The following is a 23,437-nucleotide window of genomic DNA, read 5'->3' on the forward strand; positions in this document are numbered from 1 at the left end:
CTATTCACCCCAAGTCACATGCTGCTGCAGAGAGTGCAATACAAGAAACCCAGAACAGCATATCAACAAAGTCTAGAGCACACTTTTTCCAGTGACAATGTTCTATCAAATAAAAAAAAGAAGAAGAATAAATACATCACTCAGCAACATTCCACAAATGTCCCTCTCCTTAAAAAAAAAAAAAAAAAATGGCGCTAGCCCTTAGTTTAGCTGAGTTCCCTCACTCTAATGCTGAATCCCTGTGCCCTTTCTTGAGGTAGCAGTGGTCTCTTCCTCTGTGATATATTATTTTGTTCTAAATTTGGAATTATGTAAACCCACCTACTAGTCTTTTCCTTTGCAGAAGAATAATTAGTGAAAAGAAGCATCAGGTTATTTAAAGACAAAACAAAAGTGCTATAGTTGTTTTTATAATAAATTTTGTGTTTTGGTGCCTTCCCAAATGACTTATAATGAGCCCTTCTGACATTTTTCCAGACGTGAATTTGACTGTTTCTGATCTAATACATCCATTATGTTAAAATGTTAAAGTGCTCACCTGGCTTCTCTTTTTCTTCTTATCCAACTGACTTGTCATGATGACCATCTCTCTGATTTAGAAGATAGAAATAAATATCTTCCTGTAGTTCTAACCCATCTGATATATGCAAAGATATCAAATTTAAGACTTTATATCTTTAAAAAGATTTTGATGAAACTGGAAAAGACACAGGAAAGAATGGTGAGATGATTTAATGGTTGAAAAATAAGACCTATGAGGATAGACTGAAGGAGTTAGCATAATTTGGCCTGAGAAGGGAAGGCTCAGGGGAGACCTAACTGTCATAAAGTATATGAATGGTTAGTCTAAAGTAGAAGAGGACTTGTTATTTTTCATTTTCTCCAAGGATAAAAAGAAGAAAAATTCAGCTACCTAATCTATCTTTAAAAATAAGATTGACAATTCTTTGACTAAAGACTGTTCATTTTTTCTAGAAACAGCTGACAGAACCTTGAAGATCTTTTATTCCCTAGGTGGCTCTGGTTAACTTTGTCTCACTTTTAGGGTAAACACAATCATAGTTAAAAACTTGTCTGAAATATTCAGTATACTCATAGAATTAGAGCATCTACACCATGTACTTAGAATATAATTTTTGGGGAGAAAGGGGGTTATCAGGGATTGAACTCAGGGGCACTCAACCACTGAGCCACATTCCCAACTGTATTTTATATTTTATTTAGAGACAGGGTCTCACTGAGTTGCTTAGCATCTCACTTTTGCTGAGGATGGCTTTGAACTTGCAGTCCTCTTTCCTCAGCCTCCCGAGTCGCTGGGATTACAGGTGTGTGCCACTGCTTTGTTAACTAGTTTACTGAACAATTAAAGTTCTTTTGTTGTCTATGTTTGTACTAAGGGTTTTATCTGAAGACAAATACAAAATAGTAATACATTGGTACCCCTAATAAACAGATGCTGAGTACAAGGTACATTAGTTAAATTTTCTGCTCTTTCTATTTTATTTTTTTTACATCCATGAAGCACTACAAAATGATCCCTTATGCTTCTTCTTGCTACTTCCAAACAAACTTTTTCTTTTTTTTTTTTTTTTTTTTTACATAGGGAAGTGAAACTGGATTAAAATTAATGGCAAGACTAATTCTTTCTGTAATATAACATTAAAAGACATTATTTTTTTCTACTATTAAATGCCACTAATTAGTCACGTGAACCCCAAAAGTGAAGAATAATCAAAATAAATGAAGAGAACTTCAAAGACCACCGAAAACTCCCCTGTGACCATTGGTACAGAATTTTTATTAAGGAAACATACTTAGCCCCAATACCTGCTCTATTTCTAAGACTAGCCAAGCAAACAAAAGCAGATGCCCCTTATATAGAAGAGATAGAGGGATAATAAATGTTTATCATGATGAAGTATAACTAGGACCATTTCTTAAATTTCCAGTGCATTATAAGTTTATTTCATTACATATAAGAAGATAAATCTTCCCATTCTAGTTTAAATTATTTTTAAAGTATGCCTACTATTTTCTTAGATAAACAAAAATAACAAGATAAAAACATATCCTATGGATTCAAGGTAGAGGCAATGGATTTTAATTTGTACATAGTCTTATTACATTTTCTACATTTTCTTAAATCTTCATAAATGTTGATGGTTTTGGCTGGCAAATATTTTCCATTTGCATAAATGCTGATTGTCTTGGCTGTCAAATACTCTTTTTTTTGCATATCAAGATTGGTTTTCCTGCCTTTCTAAATTAGAACTTGCCAGGAGCAAGAGGCATTAAAGATATAAACTGTAAGTTTAAAGTGATAGAATCTGTCCCACCTAACCTTAAAACTCAATATTCAGCTAAAATCAAAATCCTCCCTTTGAGATTATATAAGAGCAAATACAACAAGGAAACATAATGATGTATACATCATTTTCTCAGAAAATAATAGTCACCAATGAAAATATAGCAATCATCTTCAGAAATAAGTATTTTTAATATTTGAACCTGGGGCAGGGGTGTGACTCAGTGATACGGTGCTTACCTGGCATGCATGAGGTCCTGGGTTTGATCCCCAGCAACATAAAAATTTTTTTTTAAATAATAGAACCAGTAAGGTGACATACTCCCTAATAAACAATGGTAAATTCATTTTATTTTTAGTAATTTATAAGAATAAATTTAAGGACATGCCTTATAAAACTTTTCTCTAATAATGTAAAGAAAAAAAAGAGAAAGTTAAATTTCCCAATCTCAATGATTGCCTTGAACAGAATTTCCAATGAATACAGTCAAATCATAAAATATATGCCATTTTTATTTAGGTTAGTTCAACAAGAAGAAAGACTGTCAATTTAATCTGAATAAAGTAAAATATTAAGGAAAGGTGTGAATGACTAAGAACATATTTATAACACACTTATTAAGGGGAGAAAAATAGGGGTAATATTTCATTTGGGAAGGATTGGAAGAATTAGCATAGGAATTTATTGTTTTCTAAAATATTCTTAAGTTTCTGCTTCCCCTTTCACTATACATCTGCAAGAGCTGGCAATCCAAATGCCTTCCTGAAAAAATCCAATGTTTCCAGATTGTTTTTCTTTCCCTAAGACTATATTTCTTTGACCTATGTTTCAGTCTCAGACCTTTCCTGTGAATTAACAAGAATTCTTCACATTATTTTGTCTTTATAACATGGAAAAATAAATTAGCACAGCATCTGCTAAAAGAAAATATTTCAGTTTATAGAGTCATATAAATATTACAAGCATTTGGAAATTGATCATACATTTGAATAGTAATATACATGTGTATATGTATACATGTATGTGTACATACATGTATATATGTACATATATAACCAAGAATGCATATTAATTTTTAAATGTGGACTGGTATTAATTTCAACTTCTAACTCTGTAGTCATTCATCCCATTTTTCAGTTGTCTATGTATGCTAACATTTTTGTTCTTAGTCATTAAAAATTCATGTTCATAGAGTGCCAAATATCTGAATTAAAAAATAAAATACATGGCCAGTTATTGAAACACTCAATCATTGGAACATCCAAATAACAAACTGCATTTCTTTTTTACATTTCATCAGTTTGTATGTCAGTGAATTTTATATTTTCCCTCAGAACCCATTATTCAGGGTTCTAAGGGAAAAGTTACCTCATGAAAAAATGGAAGAAACAGAATGCTCCCCCATAATCCTCTATAAACACTGAGGAGTATCTATCTCCCTTTTAACTAAACTCAACATGACATAAGCTTTGTTCAAATATTTAATTTCATATCCCTTACTGTCTTCTAGTTTAGTGGTGCTACAAATAAGGCAGAAGTATACTAGCCAAGACAGCAAATACAAAGACAGAGGTCAATAAAGGGTACAGAGTATGCACACAAGAAAAAGGACTTTATAGGTATCCAATTCCTTCTTGAGGTATTGGGAAGACATGTTTGCTGTGTATAATTGCTGATATCTCTAAAATGTAATGAGCCCCTCAAAATAAAAAGAAAAACAATTCCATAGAGTAGGAAATAAAGTATATTTAAAGGAAATTCATTGATGAAAACTAAATGTCTAATAAATTAGGGAAAATATGCTTAACCCAAAGGGATAGAAATTAAAACAATGAGATGCCAATGTTATATTGATATTATGAGATTGATATATTAACAAAGTATTTAGCAAACGGTTGAGAAGTAGTTGAGAACATGTAGGACCACTTTTAAGAAGCCACTTTCCATCAAAATTTTCATTTCACTTAAACTCAGCAATTTTACCTCTTGTAGTTTGTCCCACATTCAGCTACAACATTTTCTCTGCATTTTAAGAGTGAAAGGATAATGAAATATATTGCACCCTTTAAAAAGACATTACTGATATTTTTCCTGCCATGTTAAATAAGCAAGGAACACATGGTAGACTATACATTATTTTACATAATATATTAATAGATGCTATGTAAATTATACATCTTAAGTGATATATATGTGAAACATTTTAAATAAGGTGCAACTTTAATAAGAAATAATTTTATACAAATTGATATTAAATTGTATGTCCATAGGAAAAGAGCTAACTAGATACACAAATGAATGACAGAAATGATTCAATGATGACCCGTGGGGAGTAAAAGTGAGAAGGTGAAGGGAGAAAAGAACTGAAGTCTCTAATATATATATATTAATATAATATAATAAATCCACAAATTGATAGTAATAAAAAACAACAGTATTGTGTGAAGAGGTAGTTCAAAAAGCACCAATATTTCAGAAACACAAAGGTTACTCAATCTCACTAATAGATTAGACTATTTTAAAACCCTTTTCCATTATTTTGTATGTTGTGCAGGGAAAGAGTGCACACCAATTTTTAAACTGATTCAGTGATCAGAAGAGGAAATAAAAAATAGAAGAAGATGAAAGCAGGGGACTTTTTGTTTAACAGGCTTCTTTATTGAATGAATTTTCACAAATCCATTTTACTTTATAATTTAAAAGATTTCATGAAACCCTGAAAGAAAAGATAATTTTAATGTTATTTAAACTTTTCCAGAGGACAGATAGAAATAGTATGATGTCTATACAAACCAAAGATTATAAACTAAAAATTGAAGCTAAAGATCCACAGTCTTTATGATTATTAGTGAGGAAAGCTAAAATAAAAATACAATTATAAAACCCTTGGTCTAAATGCTCTTGTTGTAGATTTTACAAGGGGAAAGCAGTTCATATATTGTATACTCTGTCACCAGTGGTATAGGTAGCATTCTTCAATGAATTTCATGAATATTTCTGCAGCAAAGTATGTGATAGTCATAATAACAATGAGTAAATATAATGAACTTTCTCACATTACTCAGGCCAAGTTTTAATTCCAAATGTATTTTAGTATCAAAGTCATGGAGAAATTAGGTTGTAAGAGATTGTGGGAAAGGGATTATACATTTTGCTATCCAACAGAACTAGTAGCATGTTAAATATTACACATCCTGACCAAGGGGGATTTACCATAGGTTGGCAAAGGGAGTTTAATATTAGGAACTCTGCTAATATAATTTGTCCTAAAACTAAATTGAGGAGAAAAATCCCATTTTAATTTCTATATACAACTAAAAGATATTACCTGTATCAGCAAATACTAGTAACAAAAATTCTGGATAAAATACATAATTTTTACATGATAAAATTTGTCTATCTCATTCCTGAAAGTTAGAATCATGTTTAATAGGCAAATTCTAAAGATATTCCTTATGAAGTTAAAATAGGGGTACCCAGTTAGATAGATAAATAGAAAGGAATAGTTTAAAAAAATAAGAGAATGCTCAGAAGGAAAATTGGAAAGATGGTAAAACAGTTACCATTTACATATGATATGATTGTCCACTTGGATAAACTCATGAAAGTATGTTATTATAAATGAGAATTTAAGGTACTATCATGTATAACTAAAAAGAACCAATAAAAATAAGAATTTAGTAGGATTACAGGGTATAACATGAATGTAAAATATCTATTATGTAGGCACATTTGTACATATAGTAAAACATGTTATTAAAATAAAATTTTGGTATTGGTGCATGAGACAAAGATGGCAATGAAGTAAAATAGAAAGTTCATAAGTAGAACTGCCAACATATGAACTTTTGTTATAAGGTAAAATCATATTTGAAATCACTGGAGGAGAGATAGTTTGTAGAAGAAGTGGTTTGGGAACAACTCAACAGCTATCTGAAAAAATATTTTAAATTCTTATCACATAATTCAGGACAAATTTCAATTCAATAAGGATTAAATATAATTTTCTGAAAATTTACAAAAGATCTAAGTGATTTGATTTATAATCTTGAATGGATAGACCAAAACCTTCTGCGTTGTAAAACAAAACAAGATTTTTAAAAGCACAAACTAAAATCTAGAGGGAGTATTAATTTTATATCCCAGCAAGTGATTCTCTCATATATGAAGAACTCTTAAAATTAATAAAGGGATGACCAATGACGAATGACTATTTTTAATGGGTAAAGTACTTCAAAAGGCACTCCACCTATAAAGAAACAAAAATAGCCCTCTGACATGTGAAAAATGGCTCAAAGTCACTTAAAAGAAGAAACTGCAAATGCAAAATTGATACCAGTTTTTTTTTGTTTGTTTGTTTTTTATCCAGCGGATTGGCAAAAAAAACTACGTTAAAAATTCTCTTGGTTGGGTAAGTCAGGCACTTTTCCACACTGCTTATGGATATATAAATTGATATAGCCATCAGGGAGGAAAATTTGACAGTGTGTATAAGTATTTCATATAATATATAAATATAGAAGATATATAAGTGAGTATATCTTTTGTCTTAAAAATTCCATATATATTTTAAAAACTTGTGAGATGACAAATGAACAATGTTGTTCATTTTCTGTCTTGTACCTTTAGGGTTTTCTGATTATAAGAAACAATCAGAAAAGTTATAGAAACAACTATAGATCTAAATTTCCTTTTAACATGTTATCAGTTGAGAGTAACAAAAGAGTATATTTTCCTGGAAATATTCAGTGGAATATTTTATTGGATTATAATTTAATTAACTTCCATTTACTTTTAGATCTTAATTTCCTATAATAAAATCTTGAATTTTAATTTCACCTAGTTCAAAATTATGAAAGCAATAAAAATCTATCAACAGTAGATAATAGACTGCTTTAAAAATAAAAGGAAGAACATTAAATAAATAACGCTTGGGGGATATATGTGTATATTTTATAAAAATCACAAAAGTTTACTAAGAACTATAAAAAATAAAATATATCAGATTTATAAAGCTTCAAACTCAAAACTCAAATTAAGTTATTTTATAATGATAAATTAAAAAAGAATCATCAAATTTTCTATGTGATGTCTTTTTTTTAGTAAGTCAACAAAGTATTTCCTATGGAAAATACATAAATAAGGATAATAGGTGGAAAAAAGATGCATTTGGTGGAACGTGGAAGTCAACCTACTAGCTACATTAAAATAGAATATAGAGATATAATTTTAAGCAGTGTGATAACTGGAACTGAAATAAATAAACAATGGAGCATCAAAGAGCAAGCCAGGTATATATCACAATTTAGTATACAATTAAAATGACATCCAGGTATCAGATGAAAAAATGTATTATTCTAGAAACATATTTAGAAAGTGTCACTGTTTTACAAAATGAAGTTACACACCTACCTTATTCATTTTATAAAAATAAATTTCAGTTGAATTAAAATTAAATTTCAAAACTGAAATCATAGAGGAATTTTTAAATGATGTAAGCATTAACTTCTACTCAGGATATGGAAATTCTTCCTAAACATAGAAGCATATAAAGAATTTCTCAGAGGAAAAAATGCAAATGAATATTAAGTAACACACAGTTTTACCTACAAGTTTCTGCATATATTAAAAGAAGATAGCATCTGTTTGGAGGAGAGTAAAATGCAGCAGGCATCCTCACACTTCTGGTGGAAGTAAATGACATAGCCATTCTGAAGGACAACGGAAGTATGTACAACCATGAGCCAGCAATAATACTTTGAGAAAGTGATCAAAAAGACATAGATAAGAATACAAAAATGTATGTTTAAAGTTATTTACTACAACGTTGTTTTATAAAAACAAATACTTGTAAAACCTGAAAACCAAATATTACAGAATAAAGTGACTTTTAAAATCCATTATATCTACATGGACAACTAAGAAAACATTATAAATAATATTGTAGGGAAAAAATTGTGGATATCTCTCCCCCCCAAAAAAATAGATGATCAGAACTTATTACTAAATTTAATTACTAGGAGATGATAGTTATATACACATATATTTTGTAACTGTTTCCATTAAAAGGAAAATATATCCTAGCTATAGAAAAAAGACTAGAAGAAAATATGGTAAATTGTATAGTGTTTAATTCTATACAGTAGGCTAATAGATGAATTTACTTTCTTCTTTTTGCTAGCCTATTTTTTCTAAATTTCTCACAGTAAACATTATCCTTGTGATTTAAAATAGAAAATGGAAAAATGTATAACTCAGGTGATATAAACATTTTCCTACTTTTATAATGTAATAATTAAATAATCAATGACACGTCACTTACTGAAAATTACACTGTGATTCCTTATAATAATTTGTACTCGGTAAATTAATTAACTAACTAATAATTTCTACCACTTGACTTTTCAACTCCTTTAACAATGAGAGTCTTTTAAAAGCGTTTGGAAAGCTTCATTGCCCATTTTATGCACCTATTAGGGAAATGGTTAAACTATTCACTTAAGTATATCCATTTACATTTCCGTGAAACTATTTTGATGTATCAGCCTCCATTGCGTGCAACTCTTTCACATTCATTTAATATTTTCTCACTTCCTCTCAGGTAGACAATTAATAACAAGCATACCACAGCCATAAAACAAACACTCTGAAGGTGAAAATTTTTTCTGGGAACTGCACATTGGCTGCAGAGACCCTGAAACAGTTCAGGATGAAAGCAGGTCTGTGAAAGGCAGTTTCAAAGTCTGCATTTCATTGACTTCACCACTGAAGGTCAGAATTATCATATTCTTGTAGAGTAGATGTCAAAACAGAGTAATTATAAATAGCTATTTTAATGAGCCACAACAACAATTTCCTATTCCTTTCATAAAGCTTCCTTCAAAATATGAAAGGAAATATTTATATTTATAGTCTCTTAGACCAACGGGATTCCCTTTTAATTCATCAGCAAACTAGATTTCAGAAGCATTATTTCACAATGTTGACACAATGAAAATTAATGCCATATTCATTTCCCGATAATCACCTCTCCTCTATAATTACCCAAACTACCTCGTCTTCAAGAAAATGTAGAAAGGAAGGCCCACATATGCTAGAAAATTCATCTTTTTTCCTCCGTGCTTCTCCCTTAGCATGTGGGAAATGCTTTTAAACTGTATTTTCCCTACGTAAATGTTTGGGACTTTGAGTTCAGTTCCCCTACAAGGCACACACCTTCTTCCATGAGAACAGACAAGTGAGGAAGCTGCACTGTCTGTCCTTCCAGTGCCACATAGTTTCTTGATCCTCAGTACTACATCCCACAGGGCACTTGAGGGACCCAAGAAAAGGTGCTGAACACAGATAATGTCTTACTCCTGAACATTCATAAAATCTTGAAGAGAATCTGGGTCTGAAACAGTAGCCAGGACTACCAGTTGGTGTATCCCCCAGACCTATTCTTAAACCCACCTCCTGTCTTATTATGGAGTCCATCCTCAATCATCAATTAAAATAGAATATTACATCTTCTAGGATCGTAGCCTGTAAATACTAATAAGATACCCTTGTGTATGGTGGATAGTAGAAAACAGGCAACTGGGATCACCAACCAGGTTCCTTACAAGTTGATATAGTTTCAGAAGGCATTAGATGAGATGGGATGTGACTGAGAAGCCAAGGTATTGGGTCTTGTCAAGATTCATGAACACCTAGAAATAATCTCATCTTTCTAGGGAGCTCAAACCACTGGCACTGGGAGAGTCTAGTTGAGGGGGCAACATCACTGTTCTGTCTCAGGAATGGTGGGTCACCAGTCTGTAATATTCCCCAATCTTCCCCCTCATGCAGCCGAGACATCATGTATGTCTCATAGGCATCCATTGACCAAGTGGTCACTGCTTCTACCAAATACACAGGTTAGAGCATACAGTCTCTTTCCTCCAGGGCTCCTGCCTGATATAGACACACTAAGAAGTGCTTCTTCATTTCACATCAGAATTGCCACATAGGGGCCCAGGCTTTGCAGAGAGCTGGAGTTCAGACTAAGGTATGCCCCTTCATACCACGATCCCCTTTAATGTTTAATGTATTTAATGTCAACACTTTGGACAGTCAGACCAAACTCACATGAACACACATGTGTGGGCACATATACCACATACACACCAAAATACAATGTGTTCTTGGTCTTATTTGAATTCGCATGTCTTCAAAAGCACTGGGGCTGGATAAGCCTAGAAATCCTCACTTCCTCTTAGATCTCCCTCTCTCTTCCTCAGGAGTTACAAAACTCAGGAGCAAGAGTCTAATGGACACTCCTTCAGGCACAGATTGCTTTTCTCACAGATAAGACCAAACTTTCTTAGGCCTCTGAGTCACTGGTAAAGAGGGGGCCAAAGAACTCTAGGCACTCCGACAAAGATCCAACCCATCCTTCCCCAACTGTCACAGCCTGACTTGAGACTCTTAGCACTCACCTCAAGTTGTTTATTTCCTGCTTTTCTCAGACACCTCCAGAAGCTCAGCCACTCCACCACCACTCCACCACCAAGGAGCTATGAGTTGACATCCCAGATCATCACTTTCTATTCACTTTCCCTGCCTTATTGTTCTCCATCCCACCTGCTGCCACGTAATTAAGTCTACATGCCACTCATTCAGTGCTGTCTTGCCTCTTCACATGGTCACCGTCACCTTGAAGGCAACATGTTCTGTCTGTTTTATTATCTGGTGTGTTCTCTCTATGACAGCATGTTCTACATGCATATCTATGCGTTTTAATAAGTGAATGAATAAACAACACCTATATTGTGACTGCAGAAGAGCTGCAATTTAAAAAGAAATTTGATTCTTTAAGTTATTTTAAATTACATTTAAAATATATTTGTCTTCAACTTCACACAAAGCAGTTTCCATATGGAGAGTCTGGGATGCATTATGAGGTAGGAAGGAAGGTGCTGCTCAGATTCTTCCTAATTAAGTTTGGTTTGGTTTACCTCTAACATTAGCCTACCTGCATTAACTGATGGGAAGCATGGCAAAGTGATTGAGAAGGAACAGGATAACTGTCAGGGGAAATCAAATCAAGTTGGAATTGTACTGCTACATAATCTCACTGTGGACACCTAAATCTTCTGAGGGTTAAGATCAGACTTCACGTACTGTGTCGGTTACTGTAGTGCAAAATTAATGTTCCACTTTGGCCAGTTCGTTTTTTTTTTTGTTTTGTTTTTGTTTTTGTTTTTGTTTTTTAAGAGACATAGTCTCATTGAGTTGCTTAGTGCCACCCTGTAGCTGAGCCTGGCTTTGAACTTGTGATTTCCTGCCTCAGCCTCCCAAGCAGTTGGAATTATAGGCATCGCCACCACACCCGGCTGTCAGTATTATTCTTAATGGTGTATTTTATCCAATTGCAAAGATTAAGTAGTTCAATGCCTGCAAAGCACCTAGAACACATAGGGCTTAATAGATGAGAGCTAGTGTTAGTGTTCACTAGCGGTGAGATCAGCTATCATCATTAGACCAGGCATTGAGAAACACATCTGGAAAGGACAACTGTTTCCCTCAGCATGGGCCACCAGTAAGCATCCCTTTCTGTTCCCTTCTCCCAGCATTCCCTGCTCCATGTCTCAGTCTTCAGGTACCTAGCACAGGTGTCCTCTCTTCTGTGGGACAGCCCCTTCCTGCTGTCTCCTGCCATGCTGCCAGGTTGTGTTCTTCCCCATGTTGAAACTAACTGGGGCTGTATTTGATGACCGAGTCACCTGATAAGCTCAAGAATGCTTGACATTGGAACAAAATATATAACATAACAGGTGTCTTTAATGCCTGATATCCCAGCTATTTCCCTCAAACTTTTAGTTACATTAATTATGAAAACTTTAGAAAGAGTTTATAGATGTGTGGAGGTGTGGGGACAGGTACAGTAGAGGGGCACCATTCTGATGGGTTCAGCAATTTTTCAGATGGTATCAGATGACTTTGCAGAGGACACTCATTGGACGTCTTTAAGAGTTAAAATGATGCACTTTGACCAAATATGATTTGAAAATATTTGGTAAAATCATCTGAACTTATTGCGAAGATAAGAAATAAATTTAGAAAATGTGCCTTGATATCAGATTGGAGGGATAAAACCAATTGTAGGAGATAACATTTAACTATAGAAATCAAATTATGCAACCGAAAAATATATCCAGAATGTGGCATAAAACCGGGACAAAGGAAACTTGTTAACCAATACCTCTTTTGGCATACAGCGATTAGAATCCTGCAGGAATGGATGTGGCTGAGGCAGTAAGCCCTTGCAGTAAGACCTCTGATATTTAAATGTAGCTCTGAGCTGCTTCAAATCAATCTATCAGAAACGTTAAAGCTCTTTTGAAACATGTTTATGGCTGGATGCCCCTCAACTGAGAAAAAAGAACTAAGCAGTTGCCACGTGCATACTTATTTTGCTTACATGTGCTTCGTTTCTACAAGGTGATGGCACAGAGCAACCATAAATGCTGCTGCTTGTCAGGGTACATAACCAGCCAACCCCAGGTCCTCCCTTCCTCTCACCCGTCACTTTTATGGGTCTTGCAGAAAGGTCCATAAAGCAACACACCTGCCTTCTGGAACGCTAAGCTCAATTAATTTCCATCACCAATAAGTGACAAAATAGTCAGCAGTGCTTGAATATTCGGAGCTTGAAAGCTTTCTTGCTTCAAAATTCTATGTTGGGATTTAGATTAGGGGCAAGACACAGGGCACAGGGACTGATGTCATGTGTCAAAGATAGGGGTTCTTCTTTTGCTTTGTCTGACTTTCTTGGATTTGATGTGATGATTTCTTTGAGAACAGATAAGGATGATATGGAAGGCAACACAATTGGGACACTGATGTGACGAGGAGAGTCCTTCAAGCCAGAATTCCTGCAGGTTGATGGGAAAAGCTTAATTGGTTTCTGTTTCATCTCCCAGTATGCAATAGTCAGGTGACTGAGCTGAGCAAAGAAACCAGTCCGCTCTGTAACATTTTAACTCTTAAAGATGTCCAATGAGTGTCCTCTGCAAAGTCATCTGATACCATCTGAAAAACTGCTGAACCCATCAGAATGGTGCCCCTCTACTGTACATGTCCCCACACTTTCACACATCCATAAACTTTCCAAAGTTTTCACAATTAATGTAACTAAAAGTTTGAGGGAAATAGCTGGGACATCAGGCATTAAAGACACCTGTTATGTTATATATTTTGTTCCAATGTCAAGCATTCTTGAGCTTATCAGGTGACTCGGTCATCAAATACAGCCCCAGTTAGTTTCAACATGGGGAAGAACACAGCCTGCATGGCAGGAGACAGCAGGAAGGGGTTGTCCCACAGAAGAGAGGACACCTGTGCTAGGTACCTGAAGACTGAGACATGGAGCAGGGACTGCTGGGAGAAGGGAACAGAAAGGGATGCTTACTGGTGGCCCATGCTGAGGGAAACAGTTGTCCTTTCCAGATGTGTTTCTCAATGCCTGGTCTAATGATGATAACTGATCTCACTGCTAGTGAACACTAACACTGGCTCTCATCTATTAAGCCCTATGTGTTCTAGATGATTTGCAGGCATTAACATATTTTATCTCACAACAATTTTATAAGAGGAAATAATTATACTTATCAATCTGTGGGGGAGAAAACTGAAATTCAACTGAAGTAAATTACCCTCAGATGTATCACTGAGATTTGAACCTCACTCTATCATACTTCAAAACCCATTGTTCTTAACTAGTAGTTCTCAAAGAGGAGTTCCATAATTATCCAAGAACTCATCAGAATGCAAACTTTTGAGCACATCCCAGATGCGCAGAACAAGAAATTCTAGGGTGGGACCCACCAATCTGTGTCTTAACAAGCTCTCCAGGTGATTCAGATGCTCAAAGTTGAGACCATATGCTTCCGTTCAGGTGCTCTTAGGGAGTCTGTTCTTTCAAATGAAGAATTTAGTGTGGAGGGGAAAAGAAGAAGCTGAAATTGTTGCCACCCCATAGCTACTTGAGAAGTTATACCAGGACAAGAGACGAGACGAGGCTGGAGAGAAAGGACACAAATGCCTTGGAATCAAAGCTAGGCTACTGTGTTGACGAGGAAGGGTGGTAAACACCAACAGGGACAAAGGCAGGTTCCCCAGGGTCTGCAAGTGGAAACAGGTGGGAGATGCCAGGAAGGTCCATTCACGTTGTCAAAAACGGTCATTCTGAATGGCCATGACATTTCTTAACAACGAGCCATGATCACTGAGAGGGAAAGTCAACAGATATTTTTAAAAGCAGCAAAATATCACAAGAGAAGGCACAATAATAAAAGGAAAGGTGATGTGAGACAAGCATGATTGCTGCTCATTCATTCATCATTCACTGTGGTCCTCTCCTGATCTACAGTAAAGAAGAGATGGTTTCAAGTGAAGTGTTCTTTCTAGATTAAGTCATGGTAACAATAATATTATCAAGTCATAATTTATTTAAGAACAGTCTAATCCTTCAAACAGCTTTATTGAGGTATAAATGACATAGAATAACTACAATATTAAAGCATGAAATTTGCTGTTTTGACATATGCATGCCTGTGAAGCCATTACCACAATTAAGATAGGGTACATATCCATCCCTCCCAGAACACTCCTTTTCACCAGTCCCCCTCTGCTCCATCCCATCCTAGGCAACCTTTGTTCAACTCTCTGTCCACATAACAACATTTTGTACGTTCCAGGACTTTGTATAAGCGGAATTATTCATTATGTCCTGTCTTTTGTCTGACTTCTCTCACTCAGCCTAATTATTTTAAAATTCATCTATGTTGTGGTGCGTATCAATAGTTTGCCCTTTCCAGTCACTGAATATGGCATTGTATAACTATAACACAGTGATTTACTTATTCCCTTGTTGATGGACATTGGGATGTTTCTAGTTTTTGATTCTTGCAAATAAAGTTACCACAAATATTCCCACACAGGTCTTGGCATAGATGTATGCTTTCTTTTCAATTGAAAACTACCTAGGAATCAAATGCTAGATCATGTGGTTGGTATATATTTAACTTTTTTTTTTAATGCCAAACTGATTCAGGGTGGCTGCACCATTTCAAATTTCCATAAAAATGTATGAGACTGTCATTTCCTCCCATTCTCACCAATGCTTGGGATCAGCAGTTCTGTTTAATTTTAGCCATTCCATTTAAAATATATTTTTATTTAATTGCAGTGTTAAAATACATTTCTCAAATTTCTTTTGATGGAAAACAACTTTCCATATGCAGTTTTTCCATCTATATGTTTGTTACAATGTTCAAATTGCTCAATTTTTAAATTATTTGTTATCTTATTATTGAATTTGGAGATATCTTTATATATTCTGGAGGCATAGTAGATATATACTTTGAATCTATTTCCCAATTGTCTATGGTATATTTTTGTCCCATTCATTGTCTTCTGAAAAGCAGAAGTTTTTAATTATGATGAAGTCAAATTTATCAATGTCATCTTTTATGAATTGTGTTTTAGTTGTAACCAAGAAACCTTGGCCTACCCCTAGGTTAAAAAGTATTTTTCTTGTCTCCTCCTGGAAGTGTTTCAGTTTCAGATTTTACATTTTTATCTATGATCCATTTTTAGTTTGTGACTATGACACAAGGAATGAATGGATTGATATTTTTCTTTTTCTAAAGTTTGGATATTCAGTTTGAGAACTATTTACTGAGAAGACTTTCCTTTCTCCACTCAATTAAATTTGTACCATTATTTAAAATAAATTTGTGTATGCAATTATTTCATTTACATATTTATAATAAAATTTACATTATTCATGTATATTAAAAAACACGTATATTCATGTATGTTTCATTATAAATTTGCAACTATTTCTGAACTCTATTCTGTTCCACTGAAGTTGTCCTAGCTATTTTAGGTACTTTGCATTTATATCTGCATTTTAGAATCACTTTATCACTTTCTACCTTCCTCCCTGAAAAACGCTGTTTGGATTTTGGTTGGCATTATATTGAATCTATGTATCCATTTGGGGGAAATTGATGTCTTAATAATATTAAGTCTTTCAACTCATGAACATGATATATCTCTCCATTCATTTAGTTATTTAATTTCCCTCATCACTATAAATATACATCACTATGTATATTTCAGTATACAAGCCTTCTCCATTTTTAGTCTCTTTTATCCCAAAGTATTTAATTTTTAATGTTATTGTAATTAGTATGTGTTCTGACATTTTTCTTATTATTTGACGCAACATTTAGATCTAGAATTGATATTATAATATTGATCTTAGGTCCTGAAATACTGCTAAACTCAATTATTGGATCTAGTAGATTTTTTGGTTTTGTTTTTATAGATGCTATTGGACTTTCTACCTGTTGCCCATGAGTAAAACAGTTCCATTGCTGTCTCATAAATTTGCATGCTTTTTAGTTCTATTTCTGTGATTTCTGGAACATTCCATACAGAGTTGAATAAAGTAGCAGAACAGCTTAGCCTTGTGTTGCTCTGATTTGAGCAGAAAAACCATTCAGTATTTCCCAATTAAGTGTAATTTTGCCCACAGAATTTTCATAGATGTGTGTTATCAAATGGGGGGAAAATGCCCTTCTTTTCCACCTGTGCTAAGAATTATTGTTTTGTTTTGTTCGTATTCAGGAATTAATGGTAGCTTTTGTTAAGGTTTTTATCTGTGTCCATTGAGAGGATCATTTGTATTTTACTTTTAGTAATATTACCATAGTGAATTAAATTGGTTGATTTTTAAAGTTTTAAGTTAATTTTACATTTCAAAAGTAAACTTTACTTGGTCATAAGGTACTATCCATTTAACATGTAGAGTTGATTTACTAAAATTATGTTTAAACTGTCATCTAATTTTATGAGCTGCAGTTTCTTTTTTTGTCAATGCTTTTATGAGGTTTTGGTATCAAGGTATTGCTAGCCACACAAAGTGAGTTAGGAAAGTATTGCCTCTTTTTCAATTTTCTGGAAGAGTTTGTAACAGAACTGGCATCAATCCATCCTTAAATGCTCGGTAGGGTTCACAAACAAGCTATAATGCTCTCTGAACTTCAGTTTCCTCTATGAAAAAGTTCTTAAAACAAATTCATCTTATTTAAGATAGGGATATTTCTGAGTTATTTCTTCTTGACTTAGCTTTGGAAGTTTGTATCATCAAGGAATTATATCTTTTCATCTAACTTGCTGAATTTCTGATCATTAAATTGTTAATAATATTCCCTTATATATTTTTAATATCTTCAAATTACAGTTATTTTATCTTTCTCATTCTATATATTGATAATTTCTCTCTTTAATGCTTTTCCCAGCTCTTAGTCTAATTACAGATTACTGATTTTATTTTCTCAAAGAACCAACTTTTGGATATATTGATTTTCTCTAATCATTTTTTTGTTGTTTTTTATTTTATTGGTATGATATCTGCTATGGTCCCCACTTCCCTTCTCCTATCTTGTGTTTAATTCATTCTTCCCTTTTCAGTTTCATAAGATAGGATATGGAGTCATCAATTTGATTCCCCTTTCCATTTCTAATTTCGGTTCTAGTTCCTGACCTTATTTTTCATTTTTTATTTTGAGACAGGGTTTGGTTTTTGGTCCAGGGTCTGGACTTACTAAGTCACAGTCTTCCTGCCTCAGCCTCCTGTGTAGCTAAGATTATAGGCATACATCACCACAGTTAGAATCTCATTTAGGTTCTTCTACAACTTTCCCCTAAGTTCTGCTTAACATCATCCTGCCAATTTTGGTATGTTGAGTGTACATATTCATTAAATTTAAAATACACTCTAATTTTTCTTTTGATTTCTTCTTTGAAACATGAACTACAGAAAAAGTATTAATTAGTTTCAAAATATCGGGTATTTTTATAGTATCTATTTGTTATGGACTTTATATTTAATTTCATACAGGTAAAATAATCTATTATTCAAATCCTCTTATATTTAATGACTTGTTTTATAATCAAGAAAATATTCTGTCTTGGCAAGTGTTCTATGAATACCTGAAGAGCACATGTATTCTGCTATTCTTTGGTGTGGTACTCTATTAAACGTCAGTTAGGTCAAGTTGAGGAACTGCATGGTTCAAATTTTCTATGTTCTTATTGATGGTCCATCTGCTTTGTTCTGTCGGTTACTGAGAGCAGGTCTGAAAATTGCAAGCATACTTGTGTTTGTCTATTTCTTCTTGTAATTCCGTCAACATTTGAATCGTGTGGTTTGAATTTTTTTATTAGACAAATAAGTATTTAGGAATTGTTAGGACTTTTTTATACATCGATCCCTTTTTAATTATGGAATGACATTCCTCATTCCTTTACATTCTTTGCTCAGCAATTTGCTTTGATCTGAAATTTACATAGTCATTCCAGATTCATTTTGATTAATGTTAGTATGTTGTATCTTGTTTCTGTATTCTTGTTTTATCTACATGTGCTTGTATATTTAAAGTTCTTTTCCTGTAGATAACATATATCTGGGTCTTGCTTTTAATTCAATCTGATAATCCCTACCTCATAATTGAGATATTTCACTGATTTATATTTAATGTGAACTATAGATATGTGGTTAGGTTTAAATTTATCATTTTATCCCTTATACCCCCTCTGTTCTTTTTCACTTTTTAATTTATGTAGATAAATTGGATATTTTATAATTGTTTTTTCATTATTTTGGCTATTTAAATGACAATTCTTTATTATTATTAATTTATTGGTTACTCGGGATGATAGTACACAACTTTAACTTATCACTCTCAACATTTTAAGTAATAATTATATGACTTCATGTAAAGTTTCATAATCTTACAAATAGCACACCTCAATTTCAATGCGTCTGACTTTTGTAAGATTGTTGTCATATATTTTGTTTATATATATATATATATATATATATCTTCATTTTTGTAATACTGCATCCTATTTTTGTTTTAAGAGTAAGTGTTCTACTTAGAAGATTTAAATAAAAAGAAAAATCTCCAGTGCTATTTCCTCTGTGTAGATCAGCATTTCCATCCTGTGTAGTTCTTTAGTCTGAATTACTTCCTTTATTATTCATTGCAGTGCTAATGTACTGGCAAATTAATCAAGCTTTTTCACATCTAAAAAAATTTTTACCTTCAGACTTGAAGGATATTTTTCCCAGTACAGTATTTTGGCTGACAAGAGCCATTGAGGTTTTTGTTTTGTTTTGTTTCTTTCAATACTTTGAAGGTGCTGCATCACTCTTCTCCCTTGCATGTTTTTTTCTTAGCAAGATATGTGCTAACATCCTTATTTCGACACCTATGAACATGAAATGTTCCTCCACCATTTATTTTCCCTTCATCCCTGTTTTTGTGCAATGTGTGTGCCCTCATGCATTCACATAATTTTCTTAGTGTTTCTTACACTTGTACTTCTTTAAGCCCTTGGACCTTTGGATTTACAGTTTCTATTGAATTCCAAAAATTTTAAACCTTTATTTCTTCAAATTTTTTTTTTGTCTTTCCTCTTTGGAAATTCCACTTAGACATGTACTAGGCCGCTGTTTTACTCAGTGGTTTTTGTTACTGTAACCAAAAGACCTGACAAGAACAATTGTGGAGGAGGAAACGTTTATTTGGGGCTTCAATTGCAGAAGTCTTCATCTGTAGATAACTGATACCCTTGCTCTGAGCCCCAGGTGACACAGAAGCACACGGTTGTGGCTGAGGAAGGCCGTTCAGGATGAGGTAAATAGAAAGTCAAGAGCTCCCTCTACCAGGACAATATAAAACCCCAAAGACACACCCCCTGCAACTTTCCTGCCTACGGTTATGATCCAGTTAATCCATTCAAGTGGATGAATACACTGATTAGGTTGATTAGGGTTATGATAAGATCTCATAGCCCAATAATTTTACCTCTAAACTTTCTTGTATGGGTTTTTGAGGGACACCTCATATCAAAACCACAACAGTTTTTTAAAATTGTCACAGGAATCATTATTCTCAGTTTCGTTTTTCATTTTACATAGTTTCTATTGTCATGTTTTCAAACCTGCTAATCTTTTCTTTTGCAATGTCTAAATTGTCAATAATCACATCAATAAATTCACACTTCATTATTTTCATCAGTAGAGATTACATTTGAAACAAATGTAATTGTTTATATTTAAGAGTTTTAAATATATAGAATGCATTTTTAACTGTTTCAATGTTTTTGTCCACTTATTTGAATCTCTATATTATCACTTTGTAATTTTTATGGATTGATTTATCTTCTTATTATGGGTCATATTTTCATACTTTTTTCAAGTTTTAGCTCTTGTTTTTTATTTTATTTATTTGTTCTAATTAGTTATACATGACAGTAGAATGCATTTCTATTCATTGTACACAAATGGAGCACAACTTTCCACTTCTCTGTACATGATGTAGAGTCATGCCTTTTGTGCAATCATAGAATAATGATGTCCATCTCATTTCACAATCTTTCCCACCCCCATGCCCCTACCCTACCCTCAGTCACCTCTGCCCAATCCAGAGTTCCTCCATTCTTCCCTTGCCCATCCCTCTTCCATTATGGATCAGTATCCACATATTAGAGAAAACATTTGGTCTCCGGAATTTGGGGATTGACTTATCTCCAACTCCATCCATTTACCTCCAAATGTCATAATTTTATTCTTCTTTAAGGTTGATAAATATTCCATTGTGTATATGTGCCACAGTTTCATTATCCATTCATCTATTGAAGGGCGTCTAGGTTGGTTCCACAACTTAGCTATTGTGAATTGATCTGCTATAAACATTGACATGGCTGCATCACTGTAGTATGCTGATTTTAAGTACTTTGTGTATAAACCAAGGAGTGGGATAGGTGGGTCAAATGGTGGTTCCATTCCAAGTTTTCTAAGAAATCTCTGTATTGCTTTCCAGAGGATTGCACCAATTTGCAATTCCACCAGCAAAGTATGAGTGTACCTTTTCCCCACATCCTTGTCAACACTTATTGTTTGCTTGTATTTTTGATAATTGCCATTCTGACTGGAGTGAGATGAAATCTTAGTGAAGTTTTGATTTGCATTTCTCTAATTACTAGAGATGTTGATCGTTTTTTCGTATGTTTGTTTATTGATTGTATATCTTCTTCTGTGAAGTGTCCAGTTCCTGAGCCCATATATTGATTGGGTTATATGGTTTTTAATTTTTAAGTTTTTTTAGTTCTTTATATATCCTGAAGATTAGTGCTCTATTCTATGAAGCTAATATCACCCTGAGACCAAAACCAGACAAAGACATATCAAAGAAAGAAAACTTCAGACCAATATCCCTGATGAACATAGACACAAAAATTCTCAATGGTAAATTGTATGCAGAAACACATTAAAAAGATAGTTCACCATGATCAAGTAGGGTTCATCCCAGGGGTGCAAGGTTTCAACATACTGAAATCAATAAATGTAATCCATCACATCAATAGACTTAAAACCAAGAATCATATGATCATCTCAATTAGATGCAGAAAAAGAATTTGACAAAATACAGCACTAGAAAACACTAGAAAAACTAGGGATAGTAGGAACATACCTCAGCATTGTAAAAGCTCTCTGTGCTAAACCCCAAGCCAACATCATTCTGAAAGGAAAAAAATTGAAAGCATTCCCCTCTAAAATTGAAACAAGACAAGGATGCCCTCTTTCACCACTTCTATTCAACATAGTCCTTGAAACTCTAGCCAGAGCAATTAGACAGACCAAAGAAATCAAGGGGATGTGAATAGGAAAAGAAGAACTCAAACTATCACTATTTGCCAACAACATGATTCTATATTTAAAGGATACAAAAAATTCGACCAGAACACTTCTAGAACTCATAAATGAATTCTAGAAAGTAGCAGGATATAAAATCAATACCCATAAATCTAGTGCATTTCTATACATCAGTGATGAATCCTCTGAAAGAGAAATTAGGAAAACTACCCTTGTCACAATATCCTTAAAAAAATAAAATACATGGGAATCGATCTAACAGAAGAGGTGAAAGACCTCTACAAAGAAAACAACAGGACACTAAAGAAAGAAATTAAAGGAGACTTTAGAAGAAGGAAAGATCTCCCATGTTCTTGGATAAGCAGAATTAATATTGTCAAAATGGTGATACTATCAAAAGCATTATACAGATTCAATACAATTCCAATTAAAATCCCAATGTCTTTCCTCATAGAAATAGAGAAAGCAATCATGAAATTCATTTGGAAGAATAAGAGACCCAGAATAGCCAAAGCAATTCTTAGTAAGAAGAGTGGTCAGGAGGCACCACAATAACAGAGCTTAAACTATACTACAGAGCTATGATAACAAAAACAGCATAGTATTGACACCAAATAACAGGTAGAACAATGCTACAGAATAGAAGACTCAGAGATAAACCCACATAAATACAGTTATCAAATACTAGAAAAATGTGCTAAAAACATACATTGGAGAAAAGATAACCTCTTCAACAAATGGTGCTGGGAAAACTGGAAATCCATATGCAGCAAAATGAAACTAAACCCCCATCTCTCACCCTGCACAAAACTCAACTCAAAGTGGATCAAGGACTTAGGAATTAGACCAGAGACCCTGCACCTAGAAGAAGAAAAAGTAGGCCCAAATCTCATCATGTCAGCTTAGAACCTGACTTCCTTAACAAGACTCCTAAAGAGCAAGAAATAAAATCAAGAATCAATAAATGGGATGGATTCAAACTAAAATGCCTGGCAATTTTTAATTGAATGTCAGGCATTACAAATTTTACCTTGTTAGGTGCTGTATATTTTGTTTTTCTGTAAATACTTTTGAACTTTGCTACAGTACAAAGTTAAGTTATGTGAAAATACTTAGGCCATTTTATGTCTGGCTCTTAAGATTTGTTCAGTGGGACCAGAATGGTGTTCTTTCTGGGGATAATTATTTCCCATTTACTAAGGAAAGAACTTTTGAAAAATACAGAATACTTCATTAACTTTCCCAGCCCTATATCCCAGTGGTTCTTTCCCTGAGTAGTTTTCTGGTATGCACATGTTGATCAATACTCAGCTGAAGGGGAATCAGTACTTGATCAATGCTTGAGGGGAACCCTCTGCAGGTCTCTGGAGTT

At 33.8% G+C, this 23,437-nt stretch overlaps 1 protein-coding gene across 1 annotated transcript in view; it reads left to right on the forward strand.

The window, feature by feature from the left end:
* Nucleotides 1–23,437, forward strand: part of Vwc2l (von Willebrand factor C domain containing 2 like) — a 147,836-nt gene that overhangs the window by 25,795 nt on the left and 98,604 nt on the right. The gene's annotated exons all lie outside the window — the stretch shown is intronic.

This window comes from Sciurus carolinensis, chromosome 3 (assembly GCF_902686445.1).
Source record: "Sciurus carolinensis chromosome 3, mSciCar1.2, whole genome shotgun sequence".
Taxonomy (NCBI): domain Eukaryota; kingdom Metazoa; phylum Chordata; class Mammalia; order Rodentia; family Sciuridae; genus Sciurus; species Sciurus carolinensis.